Raw genomic sequence first — 19028 nt, forward strand, 5'->3', positions numbered from 1 at the left:
CCTAAACGGAAGTGGAATTTGGGGGGTTACATGCAGTCGGTTTGCTACTTAGTACATATGATGCAGGTCCTGGTGCATAAGATTTTAAAAATGTATCTGAAATGAAGAGTTTAGGTGTCAGTTTAAAGGTACATGTGTAAGTCACAGGGCAAAAGGCCTGATTTGTGCATTTCTTTGTATGTTAGTGGTTGCCAGCCTCAATAGTAGGGCATGGTTTTTGCCTTCAAATGGCAGTGCCGGTAGCTGTCAAAACCGGTTCATATGCTCTAAGGTAATTATTTTGAGTTACACCGTATAGAATTTTTTCAAATGCAGTTTTTTTGTAAGTTTATGAAACCACCTTTCCAGTCATGTATAGTTATATATTGGCTTATCGCTCGGTCATGGTGAAATTTGAGATCAAAGATTGCGAATTCTATATATAACAAAGAAGGAAATTAATTGGGCATGTGTAACCTTTAAGAACTTCCGACCAAGTTAGTCGTCTTCCAGAATGTTGACAATTTACCATCAAAAACTCTCTGTATTGCAAAACATAACTACCAGATGTCATTTTGACCCAATTAAGGGCTGTTTGCAATTGGGCTGTTGCACTTGGGGTCCTAAGGGGGGTAAATGCTTGAAAATCACTCCGAAACCTGTTCCGAAGACACATTCTAAGACTACGTAAACACTCGGTATTGTTTTTCAGTGACATTTTGACATTAATTTGCATCAATCTCAATAATGAACCTAATTCCTGTCTTTATTTCATCTGTATTTATTGCTATTGTTTACTTTTAGCCTTTTACTATTTAAAATGTAATGTGTGTTGTTTTTCCATGCAAGCAATTTTGGACCGACACTGCTATCTGCCTTCGCTTTCAATCCCGCCAGGCAGATCTACTCAGAATAACACTACTTTGCCTTATTTTTCCTGTTTGGATATCTTGCTGAGTTCAAGTTAAATCAAGTATTCAGCTGAAAACACAAAAAGGATAATAATATTATGCTTTCTTTCTTGGAACGATGTTGTTGTGATAGACCGTGCGTGAAAAACAGCAGGGAATCTGTATTTAAGTGACCTCAATATTATACGTAAACCTAAATGTACATTTTTAGGTGGTGTCGGAATTAGTCTATAGCTCTGCCTGAACTGCTGTCCAATTGGTTTACAAGTCCGGCTGAAGTGACAGGCCATCAAAAACTGCACAGTATGACTGATTCGGAGACGGCCCTCAACACTCGCCCAGTCGTGTCGAGAGGATCGGTGTCTTTGCAGGTTAGTACGCTGTTATTTTCAATGAAATCTATTGTAAAATGATTTCTTTGATATCATGGCACACTTTTGTCACCAAAATTAGGCAAATTGTTGTTTTTTACAATTACTGCAGCTCTGAAACCACATTTTGTGGCGATAACTTTGCCAGTGTGCCCGACAATGTGATGCCGGCATGGTGACTTATCCGTTTACAGTAAATAAAGCCACACAGACTATTGAAAGCTTACTCTAATTGTATCTCACTTACATAAGTTAGCACCGTAATGGGTAAATGTGCACTAAACAACTTTTTGTTTTCTCAGATTACACGGAATTGAGCACCCGGGCCAGACTGACACTTTCCGGAGCCTGTCCGAGACGGAACTCGAGCCGAGGAATCATAGGTCCAGGTGTGACAGAAAACTTAAAGCTCATGTCTGACGATGACTTTTTTTGCGTCAGGAAGTAAAGTGTGTTGTTTTCCCATGCGAGCAAGCCCTTTTGTTGGGTCAAATGACATCAGAAATGCTGCTTCTACATGGATTTTACCTAAAATGTGCCAAAAAATATATAAAAAGTTTGTTCGGATCTTGTTCAAAACCTGCTATGATGCACATATAATGCCATTGATGATTTGTTTTCACTTATTAAGTCATATGTTACATCTGCTATGCTATTAGAATCGAAAGTGATGCCTTGTATGGAGTCTAAGTGCTGTCTGTATGATGTAACCAAGGTCGGCTTTTCTACCTTAATTCTTGACGCGAAACGCTGTTACGCGTGACGCTTTCAACGTCAACTTTAATGAATAAATCTGTGTGTCATGGTACTGGAACTTTGTGATCTTTTTTAAAACAGATTATACCTCTGGAAAAAGTGCCTTTAATTCAAATTTGAAGGGGTTGGGTTCCCTTATAGGTTACATTATCCTAAACGGAAGTGGAATTTGGGGGGTTACATGCAGTCGGTTTGCTACTTAGTACATATGATGCAGGTCCTGGTGCATAAGATTTTAAAAATGTATCTGAAATGAAGAGTTTAGGTGTCAGTTTAAAGGTACATGTGTAAGTCACAGGGCAAAAGGCCTGATTTGTGCATTTCTTTGTATGTTAGTGGTTGCCAGCCTCAATAGTAGGGCATGGTTTTTGCCTTCAAATGGCAGTGCCGGTAGCTGTCAAAACCGGTTCATATGCTCTAAGGTAATTATTTTGAGTTACACCGTATAGAATTTTTTCAAATGCAGTTTTTTTGTAAGTTTATGAAACCACCTTTCCAGTCATGTATAGTTATATATTGGCTTATCGCTCGGTCATGGTGAAATTTGAGATCAAAGATTGCGAATTCTATATATAACAAAGAAGGAAATTAATTGGGCATGTGTAACCTTTAAGAACTTCCGACCAAGTTAGTCGTCTTCCAGAATGTTGACAATTTACCATCAAAAACTCTCTGTATTGCAAAACATAACTACCAGATGTCATTTTGACCCAATTAAGGGCTGTTTGCAATTGGGCTGTTGCACTTGGGGTCCTAAGGGGGGTAAATGCTTGAAAATCACTCCGAAACCTGTTCCGAAGACACATTCTAAGACTACGTAAACACTCGGTATTGTTTTTCAGTGACATTTTGACATTAATTTGCATCAATCTCAATAATGAACCTAATTCCTGTCTTTATTTCATCTGTATTTATTGCTATTGTTTACTTTTAGCCTTTTACTATTTAAAATGTAATGTGTGTTGTTTTTCCATGCAAGCAATTTTGGACCGACACTGCTATCTGCCTTCGCTTTCAATCCCGCCAGGCAGATCTACTCAGAATAACACTACTTTGCCTTATTTTTCCTGTTTGGATATCTTGCTGAGTTCAAGTTAAATCAAGTATTCAGCTGAAAACACAAAAAGGATAATAATATTATGCTTTCTTTCTTGGAACGATGTTGTTGTGATAGACCGTGCGTGAAAAACAGCAGGGAATCTGTATTTAAGTGACCTCAATATTATACGTAAACCTAAATGTACATTTTTAGGTGGTGTCGGAATTAGTCTATAGCTCTGCCTGAACTGCTGTCCAATTGGTTTACAAGTCCGGCTGAAGTGACAGGCCATCAAAAACTGCACAGTATGACTGATTCGGAGACGGCCCTCAACACTCGCCCAGTCGTGTCGAGAGGATCGGTGTCTTTGCAGGTTAGTACGCTGTTATTTTCAATGAAATCTATTGTAAAATGATTTCTTTGATATCATGGCACACTTTTGTCACCAAAATTAGGCAAATTGTTGTTTTTTACAATTACTGCAGCTCTGAAACCACATTTTGTGGCGATAACTTTGCCAGTGTGCCCGACAATGTGATGCCGGCATGGTGACTTATCCGTTTACAGTAAATAAAGCCACACAGACTATTGAAAGCTTACTCTAATTGTATCTCACTTACATAAGTTAGCACCGTAATGGGTAAATGTGCACTAAACAACTTTTTGTTTTCTCAGATTACACGGAATTGAGCACCCGGGCCAGACTGACACTTTCCGGAGCCTGTCCGAGACGGAACTCGAGCCGAGGAATCATAGGTCCAGGTGTGACAGAAAACTTAAAGCTCATGTCTGACGATGACTTTTTTTGCGTCAGGAAGTAAAGTGTGTTGTTTTCCCATGCGAGCAAGCCCTTTTGTTGGGTCAAATGACATCAGAAATGCTGCTTCTACATGGATTTTACCTAAAATGTGCCAAAAAATATATAAAAAGTTTGTTCGGATCTTGTTCAAAACCTGCTATGATGCACATATAATGCCATTGATGATTTGTTTTCACTTATTAAGTCATATGTTACATCTGCTATGCTATTAGAATCGAAAGTGATGCCTTGTATGGAGTCTAAGTGCTGTCTGTATGATGTAACCAAGGTCGGCTTTTCTACCTTAATTCTTGACGCGAAACGCTGTTACGCGTGACGCTTTCAACGTCAACTTTAATGAATAAATCTGTGTGTCATGGTACTGGAACTTTGTGATCTTTTTTAAAACAGATTATACCTCTGGAAAAAGTGCCTTTAATTCAAATTTGAAGGGGTTGGGTTCCCTTATAGGTTACATTATCCTAAACGGAAGTGGAATTTGGGGGGTTACATGCAGTCGGTTTGCTACTTAGTACATATGATGCAGGTCCTGGTGCATAAGATTTTAAAAATGTATCTGAAATGAAGAGTTTAGGTGTCAGTTTAAAGGTACATGTGTAAGTCACAGGGCAAAAGGCCTGATTTGTGCATTTCTTTGTATGTTAGTGGTTGCCAGCCTCAATAGTAGGGCATGGTTTTTGCCTTCAAATGGCAGTGCCGGTAGCTGTCAAAACCGGTTCATATGCTCTAAGGTAATTATTTTGAGTTACACCGTATAGAATTTTTTCAAATGCAGTTTTTTTGTAAGTTTATGAAACCACCTTTCCAGTCATGTATAGTTATATATTGGCTTATCGCTCGGTCATGGTGAAATTTGAGATCAAAGATTGCGAATTCTATATATAACAAAGAAGGAAATTAATTGGGCATGTGTAACCTTTAAGAACTTCCGACCAAGTTAGTCGTCTTCCAGAATGTTGACAATTTACCATCAAAAACTCTCTGTATTGCAAAACATAACTACCAGATGTCATTTTGACCCAATTAAGGGCTGTTTGCAATTGGGCTGTTGCACTTGGGGTCCTAAGGGGGGTAAATGCTTGAAAATCACTCCGAAACCTGTTCCGAAGACACATTCTAAGACTACGTAAACACTCGGTATTGTTTTTCAGTGACATTTTGACATTAATTTGCATCAATCTCAATAATGAACCTAATTCCTGTCTTTATTTCATCTGTATTTATTGCTATTGTTTACTTTTAGCCTTTTACTATTTAAAATGTAATGTGTGTTGTTTTTCCATGCAAGCAATTTTGGACCGACACTGCTATCTGCCTTCGCTTTCAATCCCGCCAGGCAGATCTACTCAGAATAACACTACTTTGCCTTATTTTTCCTGTTTGGATATCTTGCTGAGTTCAAGTTAAATCAAGTATTCAGCTGAAAACACAAAAAGGATAATAATATTATGCTTTCTTTCTTGGAACGATGTTGTTGTGATAGACCGTGCGTGAAAAACAGCAGGGAATCTGTATTTAAGTGACCTCAATATTATACGTAAACCTAAATGTACATTTTTAGGTGGTGTCGGAATTAGTCTATAGCTCTGCCTGAACTGCTGTCCAATTGGTTTACAAGTCCGGCTGAAGTGACAGGCCATCAAAAACTGCACAGTATGACTGATTCGGAGACGGCCCTCAACACTCGCCCAGTCGTGTCGAGAGGATCGGTGTCTTTGCAGGTTAGTACGCTGTTATTTTCAATGAAATCTATTGTAAAATGATTTCTTTGATATCATGGCACACTTTTGTCACCAAAATTAGGCAAATTGTTGTTTTTTACAATTACTGCAGCTCTGAAACCACATTTTGTGGCGATAACTTTGCCAGTGTGCCCGACAATGTGATGCCGGCATGGTGACTTATCCGTTTACAGTAAATAAAGCCACACAGACTATTGAAAGCTTACTCTAATTGTATCTCACTTACATAAGTTAGCACCGTAATGGGTAAATGTGCACTAAACAACTTTTTGTTTTCTCAGATTACACGGAATTGAGCACCCGGGCCAGACTGACACTTTCCGGAGCCTGTCCGAGACGGAACTCGAGCCGAGGAATCATAGGTCCAGGTGTGACAGAAAACTTAAAGCTCATGTCTGACGATGACTTTTTTTGCGTCAGGAAGTAAAGTGTGTTGTTTTCCCATGCGAGCAAGCCCTTTTGTTGGGTCAAATGACATCAGAAATGCTGCTTCTACATGGATTTTACCTAAAATGTGCCAAAAAATATATAAAAAGTTTGTTCGGATCTTGTTCAAAACCTGCTATGATGCACATATAATGCCATTGATGATTTGTTTTCACTTATTAAGTCATATGTTACATCTGCTATGCTATTAGAATCGAAAGTGATGCCTTGTATGGAGTCTAAGTGCTGTCTGTATGATGTAACCAAGGTCGGCTTTTCTACCTTAATTCTTGACGCGAAACGCTGTTACGCGTGACGCTTTCAACGTCAACTTTAATGAATAAATCTGTGTGTCATGGTACTGGAACTTTGTGATCTTTTTTAAAACAGATTATACCTCTGGAAAAAGTGCCTTTAATTCAAATTTGAAGGGGTTGGGTTCCCTTATAGGTTACATTATCCTAAACGGAAGTGGAATTTGGGGGGTTACATGCAGTCGGTTTGCTACTTAGTACATATGATGCAGGTCCTGGTGCATAAGATTTTAAAAATGTATCTGAAATGAAGAGTTTAGGTGTCAGTTTAAAGGTACATGTGTAAGTCACAGGGCAAAAGGCCTGATTTGTGCATTTCTTTGTATGTTAGTGGTTGCCAGCCTCAATAGTAGGGCATGGTTTTTGCCTTCAAATGGCAGTGCCGGTAGCTGTCAAAACCGGTTCATATGCTCTAAGGTAATTATTTTGAGTTACACCGTATAGAATTTTTTCAAATGCAGTTTTTTTGTAAGTTTATGAAACCACCTTTCCAGTCATGTATAGTTATATATTGGCTTATCGCTCGGTCATGGTGAAATTTGAGATCAAAGATTGCGAATTCTATATATAACAAAGAAGGAAATTAATTGGGCATGTGTAACCTTTAAGAACTTCCGACCAAGTTAGTCGTCTTCCAGAATGTTGACAATTTACCATCAAAAACTCTCTGTATTGCAAAACATAACTACCAGATGTCATTTTGACCCAATTAAGGGCTGTTTGCAATTGGGCTGTTGCACTTGGGGTCCTAAGGGGGGTAAATGCTTGAAAATCACTCCGAAACCTGTTCCGAAGACACATTCTAAGACTACGTAAACACTCGGTATTGTTTTTCAGTGACATTTTGACATTAATTTGCATCAATCTCAATAATGAACCTAATTCCTGTCTTTATTTCATCTGTATTTATTGCTATTGTTTACTTTTAGCCTTTTACTATTTAAAATGTAATGTGTGTTGTTTTTCCATGCAAGCAATTTTGGACCGACACTGCTATCTGCCTTCGCTTTCAATCCCGCCAGGCAGATCTACTCAGAATAACACTACTTTGCCTTATTTTTCCTGTTTGGATATCTTGCTGAGTTCAAGTTAAATCAAGTATTCAGCTGAAAACACAAAAAGGATAATAATATTATGCTTTCTTTCTTGGAACGATGTTGTTGTGATAGACCGTGCGTGAAAAACAGCAGGGAATCTGTATTTAAGTGACCTCAATATTATACGTAAACCTAAATGTACATTTTTAGGTGGTGTCGGAATTAGTCTATAGCTCTGCCTGAACTGCTGTCCAATTGGTTTACAAGTCCGGCTGAAGTGACAGGCCATCAAAAACTGCACAGTATGACTGATTCGGAGACGGCCCTCAACACTCGCCCAGTCGTGTCGAGAGGATCGGTGTCTTTGCAGGTTAGTACGCTGTTATTTTCAATGAAATCTATTGTAAAATGATTTCTTTGATATCATGGCACACTTTTGTCACCAAAATTAGGCAAATTGTTGTTTTTTACAATTACTGCAGCTCTGAAACCACATTTTGTGGCGATAACTTTGCCAGTGTGCCCGACAATGTGATGCCGGCATGGTGACTTATCCGTTTACAGTAAATAAAGCCACACAGACTATTGAAAGCTTACTCTAATTGTATCTCACTTACATAAGTTAGCACCGTAATGGGTAAATGTGCACTAAACAACTTTTTGTTTTCTCAGATTACACGGAATTGAGCACCCGGGCCAGACTGACACTTTCCGGAGCCTGTCCGAGACGGAACTCGAGCCGAGGAATCATAGGTCCAGGTGTGACAGAAAACTTAAAGCTCATGTCTGACGATGACTTTTTTTGCGTCAGGAAGTAAAGTGTGTTGTTTTCCCATGCGAGCAAGCCCTTTTGTTGGGTCAAATGACATCAGAAATGCTGCTTCTACATGGATTTTACCTAAAATGTGCCAAAAAATATATAAAAAGTTTGTTCGGATCTTGTTCAAAACCTGCTATGATGCACATATAATGCCATTGATGATTTGTTTTCACTTATTAAGTCATATGTTACATCTGCTATGCTATTAGAATCGAAAGTGATGCCTTGTATGGAGTCTAAGTGCTGTCTGTATGATGTAACCAAGGTCGGCTTTTCTACCTTAATTCTTGACGCGAAACGCTGTTACGCGTGACGCTTTCAACGTCAACTTTAATGAATAAATCTGTGTGTCATGGTACTGGAACTTTGTGATCTTTTTTAAAACAGATTATACCTCTGGAAAAAGTGCCTTTAATTCAAATTTGAAGGGGTTGGGTTCCCTTATAGGTTACATTATCCTAAACGGAAGTGGAATTTGGGGGGTTACATGCAGTCGGTTTGCTACTTAGTACATATGATGCAGGTCCTGGTGCATAAGATTTTAAAAATGTATCTGAAATGAAGAGTTTAGGTGTCAGTTTAAAGGTACATGTGTAAGTCACAGGGCAAAAGGCCTGATTTGTGCATTTCTTTGTATGTTAGTGGTTGCCAGCCTCAATAGTAGGGCATGGTTTTTGCCTTCAAATGGCAGTGCCGGTAGCTGTCAAAACCGGTTCATATGCTCTAAGGTAATTATTTTGAGTTACACCGTATAGAATTTTTTCAAATGCAGTTTTTTTGTAAGTTTATGAAACCACCTTTCCAGTCATGTATAGTTATATATTGGCTTATCGCTCGGTCATGGTGAAATTTGAGATCAAAGATTGCGAATTCTATATATAACAAAGAAGGAAATTAATTGGGCATGTGTAACCTTTAAGAACTTCCGACCAAGTTAGTCGTCTTCCAGAATGTTGACAATTTACCATCAAAAACTCTCTGTATTGCAAAACATAACTACCAGATGTCATTTTGACCCAATTAAGGGCTGTTTGCAATTGGGCTGTTGCACTTGGGGTCCTAAGGGGGGTAAATGCTTGAAAATCACTCCGAAACCTGTTCCGAAGACACATTCTAAGACTACGTAAACACTCGGTATTGTTTTTCAGTGACATTTTGACATTAATTTGCATCAATCTCAATAATGAACCTAATTCCTGTCTTTATTTCATCTGTATTTATTGCTATTGTTTACTTTTAGCCTTTTACTATTTAAAATGTAATGTGTGTTGTTTTTCCATGCAAGCAATTTTGGACCGACACTGCTATCTGCCTTCGCTTTCAATCCCGCCAGGCAGATCTACTCAGAATAACACTACTTTGCCTTATTTTTCCTGTTTGGATATCTTGCTGAGTTCAAGTTAAATCAAGTATTCAGCTGAAAACACAAAAAGGATAATAATATTATGCTTTCTTTCTTGGAACGATGTTGTTGTGATAGACCGTGCGTGAAAAACAGCAGGGAATCTGTATTTAAGTGACCTCAATATTATACGTAAACCTAAATGTACATTTTTAGGTGGTGTCGGAATTAGTCTATAGCTCTGCCTGAACTGCTGTCCAATTGGTTTACAAGTCCGGCTGAAGTGACAGGCCATCAAAAACTGCACAGTATGACTGATTCGGAGACGGCCCTCAACACTCGCCCAGTCGTGTCGAGAGGATCGGTGTCTTTGCAGGTTAGTACGCTGTTATTTTCAATGAAATCTATTGTAAAATGATTTCTTTGATATCATGGCACACTTTTGTCACCAAAATTAGGCAAATTGTTGTTTTTTACAATTACTGCAGCTCTGAAACCACATTTTGTGGCGATAACTTTGCCAGTGTGCCCGACAATGTGATGCCGGCATGGTGACTTATCCGTTTACAGTAAATAAAGCCACACAGACTATTGAAAGCTTACTCTAATTGTATCTCACTTACATAAGTTAGCACCGTAATGGGTAAATGTGCACTAAACAACTTTTTGTTTTCTCAGATTACACGGAATTGAGCACCCGGGCCAGACTGACACTTTCCGGAGCCTGTCCGAGACGGAACTCGAGCCGAGGAATCATAGGTCCAGGTGTGACAGAAAACTTAAAGCTCATGTCTGACGATGACTTTTTTTGCGTCAGGAAGTAAAGTGTGTTGTTTTCCCATGCGAGCAAGCCCTTTTGTTGGGTCAAATGACATCAGAAATGCTGCTTCTACATGGATTTTACCTAAAATGTGCCAAAAAATATATAAAAAGTTTGTTCGGATCTTGTTCAAAACCTGCTATGATGCACATATAATGCCATTGATGATTTGTTTTCACTTATTAAGTCATATGTTACATCTGCTATGCTATTAGAATCGAAAGTGATGCCTTGTATGGAGTCTAAGTGCTGTCTGTATGATGTAACCAAGGTCGGCTTTTCTACCTTAATTCTTGACGCGAAACGCTGTTACGCGTGACGCTTTCAACGTCAACTTTAATGAATAAATCTGTGTGTCATGGTACTGGAACTTTGTGATCTTTTTTAAAACAGATTATACCTCTGGAAAAAGTGCCTTTAATTCAAATTTGAAGGGGTTGGGTTCCCTTATAGGTTACATTATCCTAAACGGAAGTGGAATTTGGGGGGTTACATGCAGTCGGTTTGCTACTTAGTACATATGATGCAGGTCCTGGTGCATAAGATTTTAAAAATGTATCTGAAATGAAGAGTTTAGGTGTCAGTTTAAAGGTACATGTGTAAGTCACAGGGCAAAAGGCCTGATTTGTGCATTTCTTTGTATGTTAGTGGTTGCCAGCCTCAATAGTAGGGCATGGTTTTTGCCTTCAAATGGCAGTGCCGGTAGCTGTCAAAACCGGTTCATATGCTCTAAGGTAATTATTTTGAGTTACACCGTATAGAATTTTTTCAAATGCAGTTTTTTTGTAAGTTTATGAAACCACCTTTCCAGTCATGTATAGTTATATATTGGCTTATCGCTCGGTCATGGTGAAATTTGAGATCAAAGATTGCGAATTCTATATATAACAAAGAAGGAAATTAATTGGGCATGTGTAACCTTTAAGAACTTCCGACCAAGTTAGTCGTCTTCCAGAATGTTGACAATTTACCATCAAAAACTCTCTGTATTGCAAAACATAACTACCAGATGTCATTTTGACCCAATTAAGGGCTGTTTGCAATTGGGCTGTTGCACTTGGGGTCCTAAGGGGGGTAAATGCTTGAAAATCACTCCGAAACCTGTTCCGAAGACACATTCTAAGACTACGTAAACACTCGGTATTGTTTTTCAGTGACATTTTGACATTAATTTGCATCAATCTCAATAATGAACCTAATTCCTGTCTTTATTTCATCTGTATTTATTGCTATTGTTTACTTTTAGCCTTTTACTATTTAAAATGTAATGTGTGTTGTTTTTCCATGCAAGCAATTTTGGACCGACACTGCTATCTGCCTTCGCTTTCAATCCCGCCAGGCAGATCTACTCAGAATAACACTACTTTGCCTTATTTTTCCTGTTTGGATATCTTGCTGAGTTCAAGTTAAATCAAGTATTCAGCTGAAAACACAAAAAGGATAATAATATTATGCTTTCTTTCTTGGAACGATGTTGTTGTGATAGACCGTGCGTGAAAAACAGCAGGGAATCTGTATTTAAGTGACCTCAATATTATACGTAAACCTAAATGTACATTTTTAGGTGGTGTCGGAATTAGTCTATAGCTCTGCCTGAACTGCTGTCCAATTGGTTTACAAGTCCGGCTGAAGTGACAGGCCATCAAAAACTGCACAGTATGACTGATTCGGAGACGGCCCTCAACACTCGCCCAGTCGTGTCGAGAGGATCGGTGTCTTTGCAGGTTAGTACGCTGTTATTTTCAATGAAATCTATTGTAAAATGATTTCTTTGATATCATGGCACACTTTTGTCACCAAAATTAGGCAAATTGTTGTTTTTTACAATTACTGCAGCTCTGAAACCACATTTTGTGGCGATAACTTTGCCAGTGTGCCCGACAATGTGATGCCGGCATGGTGACTTATCCGTTTACAGTAAATAAAGCCACACAGACTATTGAAAGCTTACTCTAATTGTATCTCACTTACATAAGTTAGCACCGTAATGGGTAAATGTGCACTAAACAACTTTTTGTTTTCTCAGATTACACGGAATTGAGCACCCGGGCCAGACTGACACTTTCCGGAGCCTGTCCGAGACGGAACTCGAGCCGAGGAATCATAGGTCCAGGTGTGACAGAAAACTTAAAGCTCATGTCTGACGATGACTTTTTTTGCGTCAGGAAGTAAAGTGTGTTGTTTTCCCATGCGAGCAAGCCCTTTTGTTGGGTCAAATGACATCAGAAATGCTGCTTCTACATGGATTTTACCTAAAATGTGCCAAAAAATATATAAAAAGTTTGTTCGGATCTTGTTCAAAACCTGCTATGATGCACATATAATGCCATTGATGATTTGTTTTCACTTATTAAGTCATATGTTACATCTGCTATGCTATTAGAATCGAAAGTGATGCCTTGTATGGAGTCTAAGTGCTGTCTGTATGATGTAACCAAGGTCGGCTTTTCTACCTTAATTCTTGACGCGAAACGCTGTTACGCGTGACGCTTTCAACGTCAACTTTAATGAATAAATCTGTGTGTCATGGTACTGGAACTTTGTGATCTTTTTTAAAACAGATTATACCTCTGGAAAAAGTGCCTTTAATTCAAATTTGAAGGGGTTGGGTTCCCTTATAGGTTACATTATCCTAAACGGAAGTGGAATTTGGGGGGTTACATGCAGTCGGTTTGCTACTTAGTACATATGATGCAGGTCCTGGTGCATAAGATTTTAAAAATGTATCTGAAATGAAGAGTTTAGGTGTCAGTTTAAAGGTACATGTGTAAGTCACAGGGCAAAAGGCCTGATTTGTGCATTTCTTTGTATGTTAGTGGTTGCCAGCCTCAATAGTAGGGCATGGTTTTTGCCTTCAAATGGCAGTGCCGGTAGCTGTCAAAACCGGTTCATATGCTCTAAGGTAATTATTTTGAGTTACACCGTATAGAATTTTTTCAAATGCAGTTTTTTTGTAAGTTTATGAAACCACCTTTCCAGTCATGTATAGTTATATATTGGCTTATCGCTCGGTCATGGTGAAATTTGAGATCAAAGATTGCGAATTCTATATATAACAAAGAAGGAAATTAATTGGGCATGTGTAACCTTTAAGAACTTCCGACCAAGTTAGTCGTCTTCCAGAATGTTGACAATTTACCATCAAAAACTCTCTGTATTGCAAAACATAACTACCAGATGTCATTTTGACCCAATTAAGGGCTGTTTGCAATTGGGCTGTTGCACTTGGGGTCCTAAGGGGGGTAAATGCTTGAAAATCACTCCGAAACCTGTTCCGAAGACACATTCTAAGACTACGTAAACACTCGGTATTGTTTTTCAGTGACATTTTGACATTAATTTGCATCAATCTCAATAATGAACCTAATTCCTGTCTTTATTTCATCTGTATTTATTGCTATTGTTTACTTTTAGCCTTTTACTATTTAAAATGTAATGTGTGTTGTTTTTCCATGCAAGCAATTTTGGACCGACACTGCTATCTGCCTTCGCTTTCAATCCCGCCAGGCAGATCTACTCAGAATAACACTACTTTGCCTTATTTTTCCTGTTTGGATATCTTGCTGAGTTCAAGTTAAATCAAGTATTCAGCTGAAAACACAAAAAGGATAATAATATTATGCTTTCTTTCTTGGAACGATGTTGTTGTGATAGACCGTGCGTGAAAAACAGCAGGGAATCTGTATTTAAGTGACCTCAATATTATACGTAAACCTAAATGTACATTTTTAGGTGGTGTCGGAATTAGTCTATAGCTCTGCCTGAACTGCTGTCCAATTGGTTTACAAGTCCGGCTGAAGTGACAGGCCATCAAAAACTGCACAGTATGACTGATTCGGAGACGGCCCTCAACACTCGCCCAGTCGTGTCGAGAGGATCGGTGTCTTTGCAGGTTAGTACGCTGTTATTTTCAATGAAATCTATTGTAAAATGATTTCTTTGATATCATGGCACACTTTTGTCACCAAAATTAGGCAAATTGTTGTTTTTTACAATTACTGCAGCTCTGAAACCACATTTTGTGGCGATAACTTTGCCAGTGTGCCCGACAATGTGATGCCGGCATGGTGACTTATCCGTTTACAGTAAATAAAGCCACACAGACTATTGAAAGCTTACTCTAATTGTATCTCACTTACATAAGTTAGCACCGTAATGGGTAAATGTGCACTAAACAACTTTTTGTTTTCTCAGATTACACGGAATTGAGCACCCGGGCCAGACTGACACTTTCCGGAGCCTGTCCGAGACGGAACTCGAGCCGAGGAATCATAGGTCCAGGTGTGACAGAAAACTTAAAGCTCATGTCTGACGATGACTTTTTTTGCGTCAGGAAGTAAAGTGTGTTGTTTTCCCATGCGAGCAAGCCCTTTTGTTGGGTCAAATGACATCAGAAATGCTGCTTCTACATGGATTTTACCTAAAATGTGCCAAAAAATATATAAAAAGTTTGTTCGGATCTTGTTCAAAACCTGCTATGATGCACATATAATGCCATTGATGATTTGTTTTCACTTATTAAGTCATATGTTACATCTGCTATGCTATTAGAATCGAAAGTGATGCCTTGTATGGAGTCTAAGTGCTGTCTGTATGATGTAACCAAGGTCGGCTTTTCTACCTTAATTCTTGACGCGAAACGCTGTTACGCGTGACGCTTTCAACGTCAACTTTAATGAATAAATCTGTGTGTCATGGTACTGGAACTTTGTGATCTTTTTTAAAACAGATTATACCTCTGGAAAAAGTGCCTTTAATTCAAATTTGAAGGGGTTGGGTTCCCTTATAGGTTACATTATCCTAAACGGAAGTGGAATTTGGGGGGTTACATGCAGTCGGTTTGCTACTTAGTACATATGATGCAGGTCCTGGTGCATAAGATTTTAAAAATGTATCTGAAATGAAGAGTTTAGGTGTCAGTTTAAAGGTACATGTGTAAGTCACAGGGCAAAAGGCCTGATTTGTGCATTTCTTTGTATGTTAGTGGTTGCCAGCCTCAATAGTAGGGCATGGTTTTTGCCTTCAAATGGCAGTGCCGGTAGCTGTCAAAACCGGTTCATATGCTCTAAGGTAATTATTTTGAGTTACACCGTATAGAATTTTTTCAAATGCAGTTTTTTTGTAAGTTTATGAAACCACCTTTCCAGTCATGTATAGTTATATATTGGCTTATCGCTCGGTCATGGTGAAATTTGAGATCAAAGATTGCGAATTCTATATATACAAAGAAGGAAATTAATTGGGCATGTGTAACCTTTAAGAACTTCCGACCAAGTTAGTCGTCTTCCAGAATGTTGACAATTTACCATCAAAAACTCTCTGTATTGCAAAACATAACTACCAGATGTCATTTTGACCCAATTAAGGGCTGTTTGCAATTGGGCTGTTGCACTTGGGGTCCTAAGGGGGGTAAATGCTTGAAAATCACTCCGAAACCTGTTCCGAAGACACATTCTAAGACTACGTAAACACTCGGTATTGTTTTTCAGTGACATTTTGACATTAATTTGCATCAATCTCAATAATGAACCTAATTCCTGTCTTTATTTCATCTGTATTTATTGCTATTGTTTACTTTTAGCCTTTTACTATTAAAATGTAATGTGTGTTGTTTTTCCATGCAAGCAATTTTGGACCGACACTGCTATCTGCCTTCGCTTTCAATCCCGCCAGGCAGATCTACTCAGAATAACACTACTTTGCCTTATTTTTCCTGTTTGGATATCTTGCTGAGTTCAAGTTAAATCAAGTATTCAGCTGAAAACACAAAAAGGATAATAATATTATGCTTTCTTTCTTGGAACGATGTTGTTGTGATAGACCGTGCGTGAAAAACAGCAGGGAATCTGTATTTAAGTGACCTCAATATTATACGTAAACCTAAATGTACATTTTTAGGTGGTGTCGGAATTAGTCTATAGCTCTGCCTGAACTGCTGTCCAATTGGTTTACAAGTCCGGCTGAAGTGACAGGCCATCAAAAACTGCACAGTATGACTGATTCGGAGACGGCCCTCAACACTCGCCCAGTCGTGTCGAGAGGATCGGTGTCTTTGCAGGTTTAGTACGCTGTTATTTTCAATGAAATCTATTGTAAAATGATTTCTTTGATATCATGGCACACTTTTGTCACCAAAATTAGGCAAATTGTTGTTTTTTTACAATTACTGCAGCTCTGAAACCACATTTTGTGGCGATAACTTTGCCAGTGTGCCCGACAATGTGATGCCGGCATGGTGACTTATCCGTTTACAGTAAATAAAGCCACACAGACTATTGAAAGCTTACTCTAATTGTATCTCACTTACATAAGTTAGCACCGTAATGGGTAAATGTGCACTAAACAACTTTTTGTTTTCTCAGATTACACGGAATTGAGCACCCGGGCCAGACTGACACTTTCCGGAGCCTGTCCGAGACGGAACTCGAGCCGAGGAATCATAGGTCCAGGTTGTGACAGAAAACTTAAAGCTCATGTCTGACGATGACTTTTTTTTGCGTCAGGAAGTAAAGTGTGTTTGTTTTCCCATGCGAGCAAGCCCTTTTGTTTGGGTCAAATGACATCAGAAATGCTGCTTCTACATGGATTTTACCTAAAATGTGCCAAAAAAATATATAAAAAGTTTTGTTCGGATCTTGTTCAAAACCTGCTATGATGCACATATAATGCCATTGATGATTTGTTTTCACTTATTAAGTCATATGTTACATCTGCTATGCTATTAGAATCGAAAGTGATGCCTTGTATGGAGTCTAAGTGCTGTCTGTATGATGTAACCAAGGTCGGCTTTTCTACCTTAATTCTTGACGCGAAACGCTGTTACGCGTGACGCTTTCAACGTCAACTTTAATGAATATAAATCTGGTGTTCATGGTACTGGAACTTTGTGATCTTTTTAAAACAGATTATACCTCTGGAAAAAGTGCCTTTAATTCAAATTTGAAGGGGTTGGGTTCCCTTATAGGTTACATTATCCTAAACGGAAGTGGAATTTGGGGGGTTAATGCAGTCGGTTTGCTACTTAGTACATATGATGCAGGTCCTGGTGCATAAGATTTTAAAAATGTATCTGAAATGAAGAGTTTAGGTGTCAGTTTAAAGGTACATGTGTAAGTCACAGGGCAAAAGGCCTGATTTGTGCATTCTTTGTATGTTAGTGGTTGCCAGCCTCAATAGTAGGGCATGGTTTTTGCCTTCAAAATGGCAGTGCCGGTAGCTGTCAAAACCGGGTTCATATGCTCTAAGGTAATTATTTTGAGTTACACCGTATAGAATTTTTTCAAATGCAGTTTTTTTGTAAGTTTATGAAACCACCCTTTCCAGTCATGTATAGTTATATATTGGCTTATCGCTCGGGTCATGGTGAAAATTTGATATCAAAGATTGCGAATTCTATATATAACAAAGAAGGAAATTAATTGGGCATGTGTAACCTTTAAGAACTTCCGACCAAGTTAGTCGTCTTCCAGAATGTTGACAATTTACCATCAAAAACTCTCTGTATTGCAAAACATAACTACCAGATGTCATTTTGACCCAATTAAGGGCTGTTTGCAATTGGGCTGTTGCACTTGGGGGTCCTAAGGGGGTAAATGCTTGAAAATCACTCCGAAACCTGTTCCGAAGACACATTCTAAGACTACGTAAACACTCGGTATTGTTTTTCAGTGACATTTTGACATTAATTTGCATCAATCTCAATAATGAACCTAATTCCTGTCTTATTTCATCTGTATTATTGCTATTGTTTACTTTTAGCCTTTTAACTATTTAAAAAATGTAATGTGTGTTGTTTTTCCATGCAAGCAATTTTGGACCGACACTGCTATCTGCCTTCGCTTTCAATCCCGCCGAGGCAGAGTCTACTCAGAATAACACTACTTTGCCTTATTTTTCCTGTTTGGATATCTTGCTGAGTTTCAAGTTAAATCAAGTATTCAGCTGAAAACACAAAAAGGATAATAATATTATGCTTTCTTTCTTGGAACGATGTTTGTTGTGATAGACCGTGCGTGAAAACAGCAGGGAATCTGTATTTAAGTGACCTCAATATTATACGTAAACCTAAATGGTACATTTTTAGGTGGTGTCGGAATTAGTCTTATAGCTCTGCCTGAACTGCTGTCCAATTGGTTTTACAAGTCCGGCTGAAGTGACAGGCCATCAAAAACTGCACAGTATGACTGATTTCGGAGACGGCCCTCAACACTCGCCCATTCGTGTCGAGAGGATCGGTGTCTTTGCAGGTTAGTAGAACTGTTATTTTCAATGAATCTATTGTAAAATGATTTCTTTGATATCATGCACACTTTTGTCACCAAATTAGGCAAATTGTTGTTTTTTTTTACAATTACTGCAGCTCTGAAACCACATTTTTTGGCGATAACTTTGCCAGTGTGCCCGACAATGTGATGCCGGCATGGTGACTTATCCGTTTTACAGTAAATAAAGCCACACAGACTATTGAAAGCTTACTCTAATTGTATCTCACTTACATAATTAGCACCGTAATGGTTAAATGTGCACTAAAACCTTTTTGTTTTCTCAGATTACACGGAATTGAGCACCCGGGCCAGACTGACACTTTCCGGAGCCTGTCCGAGACGGAACTCGAGCCGAGGAATCATAGGTCCAGGTGTGACAGAAAACTT

At 38.7% G+C, this 19028-nt stretch overlaps 1 long non-coding RNA gene across 13 annotated transcripts; it reads left to right on the forward strand.

Annotated features, from left to right (window-relative positions):
• Position 1: 1 nt before the first annotated feature.
• On the forward strand, positions 2 to 16885 carry LOC127857075 (uncharacterized). 13 transcript variants are annotated; one of them, XR_008038316.1, is made up of 16 exons: positions 2 to 1261; positions 1564 to 1650; positions 3270 to 3429; positions 3732 to 3818; positions 5438 to 5597; positions 5900 to 5986; positions 7606 to 7765; positions 8068 to 8154; positions 9774 to 9933; positions 10236 to 10322; positions 11942 to 12101; positions 12404 to 12490; positions 14110 to 14269; positions 14572 to 14658; positions 16276 to 16435; positions 16740 to 16885. It is a non-coding gene; the product is annotated as an uncharacterized LOC127857075 (long non-coding RNA). The 13 variants fall into 13 exon arrangements; XR_008038311.1 differs by lacking the exons at positions 2 to 1261; positions 1564 to 1650 and having other exon boundaries at positions 2116 to 3429; XR_008038323.1 differs by lacking the exons at positions 2 to 1261; positions 1564 to 1650; positions 14572 to 14658; positions 16276 to 16435 and having other exon boundaries at positions 2116 to 3429.
• The last annotated feature ends 2143 nt before the right edge of the window (positions 16886 to 19028 follow it).

This window comes from Dreissena polymorpha, chromosome 14 (genome assembly GCF_020536995.1).
Source record: "Dreissena polymorpha isolate Duluth1 chromosome 14, UMN_Dpol_1.0, whole genome shotgun sequence".
Lineage (NCBI taxonomy): Eukaryota > Metazoa > Mollusca > Bivalvia > Myida > Dreissenidae > Dreissena > Dreissena polymorpha.